Consider the following 5,473-nt stretch of genomic DNA (forward strand, 5'->3'; position numbering starts at 1 on the left):
GAATCATACCGAGGTTGTGAGTTCAAGCCTCACCTGGAGCAGCCTGGTTTTCTGTCTTGACAGGTAAACAGTGTTTTGTGTTATTTGCTAAATGGAGAGAGGATTCTGTGTTAATTGTGCTCCTCCTGGGAGAGGTCAAGATGAGAAGTTCACGAGGCTGGTGGTAAATATCCTGTCCAGGAATATCGTGGCTGTAGGGGGTCAGATCTATAGATGTAGTAAACACATCAGTGGAGACGGTGTGTCTGCTCTCTGTGAGAGAGCCGGGCGGAAATAATAATCTGTGGTCTGGGAAGAAGAGACCCTCGTTGGAAGAGCGGTGCTCCTCACAGGAGAGAATGAAAAAAAACTTTTCCAGGGACGCTGATTGTTCTCTTTGGGGGAATTAAAAGCACTTGAAGCGAGTGACCTCGTGGCGCAACGGTAGCGCGTCTGACTCCAGATCAGAAGGTTGCGTGTTCAAATCACGTCGAGGTCAGTTGGTGATTTTGCAGGTGCTGCTGGTGCCGAACCCGGAACTTACACCACGCAGTCGGGTTTTATCTGTACACCGCATGGGTAATCTGAACGAAGTAACAGCGCAGTACGGAACACCCAGTCAGGAGCTTATGCAGCGAAGCATCTTGAACACGGCAAGAGAAAAAGCACAATGCACTTCCGCGAAACATCACGTCCGGCTTTAGAGACAGTAACATCAGAGAATGGAAGTTAACGACCTCCTTTTTGTTACAGGTTCCAGCAAACCTGAAAGTTAGGGAGTGTTTGGTCACTTTTGTATGAAAAAGTGTCTGAAGCCTGTAATAATAATTTGCTCTTTTTTAATTGTGGTTGAAATCCACTCCCATGTACCAAGACCTTACAGTATATTCATGTTTACTTAAATGACTAACGCTATTGGACATTAGTTGGTGTTTTTTTTGTAACGATTTGCTATTTCATGCAGGAAAGAAAGGAACCCAGACCCAACGTTTGCTTTCAGGTGCGGTTCATTTACATAACGGACATCTATTTCTGTGGAGCCTGATTTAAATCACACAACCCCGGTAGAAGTCGAATCGACAATCTAATAAACCGAAATCAGACGCCTTATCCATTAAACCACTAGCCTGTCACGTAAATGAATTGCACCATGGTGAGTTCAGCGCCGCTACTAGTAATACCCCACCCCCATCTTAAATATCTACGTGAGAAACGTGTTTTCTACATTTTTATCAGTTTTTAAAAATCATCACTTTCAAGCAGACAAAGCCTTTATGTGTCGCTCTGAATTTCTAATTGATTTAGAATTCCAAGAAAAAAGCGTTTTGTTCCACAACGGCGTGAAATGATCACGTCTTTCACTCTACTTCTCTCTTGTAGTAAAGCAGATCTTGCTAGGCGAGCATTTGCTCCGGTAAATTAGGTCACTTTTCATGTTAACTCACGTCTTCTAAACACAACATTTCCTGGTGCATGTTTTCTCCATGAAAAAAAGTCATTTTCCCTTACATGATTTCTCGCTTTGTTTCATCAAAGAGTGCAGAAAGAAGAAAGAAAGGAAAAGCGTCGTAAATGAACTCTGCAGCCCTTGGGAGATGTCAAGCGCATTGGACATGAAAAGTGCCCAATAAAGCCATTTCTCTTCGTTTCTCTTACAGTCGGGGCTCCTGTTGCGTGTAAAGGAGGCAGCTTGCTCAGCCAGCAGACTCAGTGCTTACTGAACGCAGATGGCTCAGAGCGGTGTGTCCAAGCGGCTGTAAAAGAGGAGAATTCTGCTGGCGCCGTAGCTTAGTTGCTTTAAGTACCTGTCTCGTTAACTGGAGAGCCTGGCTCCACATCCCAGCTGTGCCTTTCTTCCTGTCTTTTTGTGCAGAAAGTACCATTTTGGACAACCGCATAGGGCTTGATTTAGTTTAATGCATGAATGCATTTCCTTTCTGCAACAACTTGTTTTTCAAGAAATTCATACAGCTTGTGAAAAATGAAATTTAATTCTTGGCTATCAGAGCAGAAGGAATATTGCCGACTGGCAAGAAAATGCAAGCAATGTTTATTTTTTGACCGGAAAGGTGCGAATGGAGAAAACCCTCTCTCGTCAGTCTCTGTGGCGCAATCAGCAAGCACTTTCGGCTGTTAACTGAAAGGTTGGTGGTTCAAGTCCACCCAGGAACGATCTTCTTAATATTGTCAATGTTAACACTGTCTCTGCTAAAGCCGAAACCTTAACCCTCTTTATAAAGACCCGAACGTTGCTTTTGCATTAAGTGTAATGTAACCATTAGCGGTTTCGGTAGCTTCTGAAGAGCGCACTTTTCCAAACTGAAGCCCATAAGAACATTATTCAAGATGCACCATGGCCCAGAATCGTGCATCGGGACAAGGATTAACATCAATTGAAAGTACTCCAAAATAAAAGATTTGACCTAAAAATTAAAAGAGTAGGCAAGTTTTAAAACAACGAGATAACTTCTCGTTTTCCAATCTTTTTCCTGGTTCAGGCCATGTCAAATGACATGAGTAGTGGAGTCATACCGAGGTTGTGAGTTCAAGCCTCACCTGGAGCAGCCCGGTTTTTCTGTCTTGACAGGTAAACAGTGTTTTGTGTTATTTGCTAAATGGAGAGAGGACTCTGTGTTAATTGTGCTCCTCCTGGGAGAGGTCAAGATGAGAAGTTCACCAGGCTGGTGGTAAATATCCTGTCCAGGAATATCGTGGCTGTAGGGGGTCAGATCTATAGATGTAGTAAACACATCAGTGGAGACGGTGTGTCTGCTCTCTGTGAGAGAGCCGGGCGGAAAGAATAATCTGTGGTCTGGGAAGAAAAGACCCTCGTTGGAAGAGCGGCGCTCCTCACAGGAGAGAATGGAAAAATATCTTTTTCAGGGACGCTGATTTTTCTCTTTGGGGGAATTAAAAGCACATCTTGCGGGTGATTTCGTGGCGCAGCGGTAGTTCGTTTGACTCCAGATTAGAACCTTGGGTGTTCAAATCACGTTGAAATCAGCTGATGTGTTTGCAGGTTCTGCTGGTACCAAACCTGGAAATTACACCATGCAGTTCAGTTTTATCTGAACGAAATAACAGTAGTACACAACACCCAGTCAGGAGCTTATGCAGCGAATCATCTTGAACACGACAAGAGAAAAGCCACACTGCACATCCGCGAAACATCACATCCGACTTTAGAGACAGTAACATCTGAGAACTGAAGCTTCAGACCTCGTTTTTATTACAGGTTCAAGCATACCTGAAAGTTAGGGAGTGTTTGGTCACTTTTGCATAAAAAAGTGTCTGAAGCCTGTAATTATAATTTGTCCTTTTTTAATTGTGGTTGAAATCCACTCCCATGTACCAAGACCTACAGTATATTCATGTTTGACTAACGATATTGGACATTAGCTGGTGTTTTTTGTAACGATTTGCTATTTCATGCAGGAAAGAAAGGAACCCAGACCCAACGTTTTCTTTCAGGTGCGGTCTATTTAAATACTGAACATTTATTTCTGAGGAGCCTGATTTAAATCACACAACCCCGGTAGAAGTCGAATCGACAATCTTATAAACCGAAATCAGACGCGTTATCCATTAAACCACTAGCCCCTCACGTAACTGAATTGCGCTTTGGTGAGTTCAGCGCCGCTACTAGTACACCACCACATCTACAATTTGTGAGAAACGTGTTTTCTACATTTTTATCAGTTTTAAAAAAATCATCACTTTTAAACAGACAACGCGTTTATGTGTCGCTCTGAATTTCTAATTGATTTAGAATTCAAAGAAAATAGCGTTTTGTTCCACAACGGCGTGAAATTATCACGCCTTTCACTCTGTCTCTCTTGTAGTAAAGCAGATCTTGCTAGGTGAGCATTTCTTCCGGTAAATTAGGTCACTTTTCATGTTAACTCACTTCTTCTAAACACAACATTTCCTGGTGCACGTTTTCTCCATGAAAAAACACATTGTCCCTTACATGATTTCTCGTTTTTTTTTTCATCAAATAGTACAGAAAGAAGAAAGAAAGAAAGGAAAAGTGTCGTAAATGAACTCTGTCGCCCTTGGGAGATGTCAAGCGCATTGGACATGAAAAGTGCCCGATAAAAGCCATTTCTGTACGTTTCTCTTAGTGTCGGGGCTCCAATTGAATGTAAAGGAGGCAACATGCTCAGCCAGCCGACTCAGCGCTTACTGAACGCAGGTGTCTCAGAGCGGTGTGTCCAAGCGGCAGTAAAAGAGGAGAATTCTGCCGGCGCCGTGGCTTAGTTGGTTAAAGCACCTGTCTAGTTAACGGGAAATCTTGGCTCCAAATCCCAGCAGTCCATCGCCTGTGTTGCACTGGACACCCTGTAGATCATCAAAAGCATATTGAGCTAAATGGGTAAAAGCCATTTCACATCCTTTCTTAACTTGCTCAGCGAGCAGGCTCACCGCACACCGAACAAAGATGTGACAGAGCGGTGTATCCAACTGGCTGTAAAAGAGCAGTGCTTTGCCAGCGTTCTGGCTTAGTTGGTTAAAACGCCTGTTTAGTAAACCGGTGATCTTGGGTTCAAATCCCCGCGCTGCTTTTCTTCCTGTCTTCTCGCACCGTTTATTGTTATAGACAACATGCTTCTGCATTATGTTTAAAAGAAGTGTTCATTTCGTTTTTGGCACAACTTATTTTTCAAGAAATCCACAAATTGCGAAAAATAAAGGGCTCATCTTTCTTATCAATGCAAAATAATTACTGCCAGCTGGAAAGAAAATGACAACGATTCGTTTTTACTTTAGCCAAAAATCTGTGAATGTAGAAAAAATACGACACGTGTCAGTTTCTATGCCACACTTAGTCAGGGTGTTCTTCAGTTAAACACAACGTTGGTAGATCAAACGCACCCAGAGACACACTTCGAATTAATCCGATCTAAACATTACCTTCTCTAAATGTGACTGAGTTTCTTTCCACGTCCTTAGCCATCTTGATGTTTGGAGAGATTTTCAACTTTGGACACAAGTCAAACTACAAGTAAATAGTTGAGTACCTAAGTCAATATCACCGGGAATGTGAATATAAATGTAAACATCAATATTTCTGCTGTCTCCTGAGAAACACAAGTATAGAGTCAAAACACAATAAATAATGCTAAAAAAATATTCAGTTAACACCCAGATGTGACAAAACACATTTAAGACTTACATCCCCTTTAAATATGTATTTCCTTAATATCAGTTCTCTTCCCTCCCCAGGATACCTGCAAATTCACTATCGCATATTAAAAGCTGTGTGTAAGTCTTACATGTGTTCTGTCACATCTGGGTGTTAAATAAATAGATGTGTTGTGTTATTTAATATGATTTGACTCCAAGATTGTGTTTCTCGGGAGACAGCAGAAATATTGGGGATTTGCGGCTACAGAAAATAATGTGAACTTTACAGGCAAAAGTAAGGTTACATTAAAGAAACAAAAACGTATCGTCACCCTTTTAAACGTGATTTTTTAAGACATTTGTTCGG

General features: G+C 41.9%; 1 non-coding gene across 1 annotated transcript; it reads left to right on the forward strand.

The window, feature by feature from the left end:
• Positions 1–406: 406 nt before the first annotated feature.
• On the forward strand, positions 407–478 carry trnaw-cca (transfer RNA tryptophan (anticodon CCA)). The gene has a single exon. It is a non-coding gene; the product is annotated as a tRNA-Trp (tRNA).
• The last annotated feature ends 4,995 nt before the right edge of the window (positions 479–5,473 follow it).

This window comes from Atractosteus spatula, unplaced genomic scaffold (assembly GCF_055471065.1).
Source record: "Atractosteus spatula isolate fAtrSpa1 unplaced genomic scaffold, fAtrSpa1.hap1 Scaffold_55, whole genome shotgun sequence".
NCBI classification, from domain to species: domain Eukaryota; kingdom Metazoa; phylum Chordata; class Actinopteri; order Semionotiformes; family Lepisosteidae; genus Atractosteus; species Atractosteus spatula.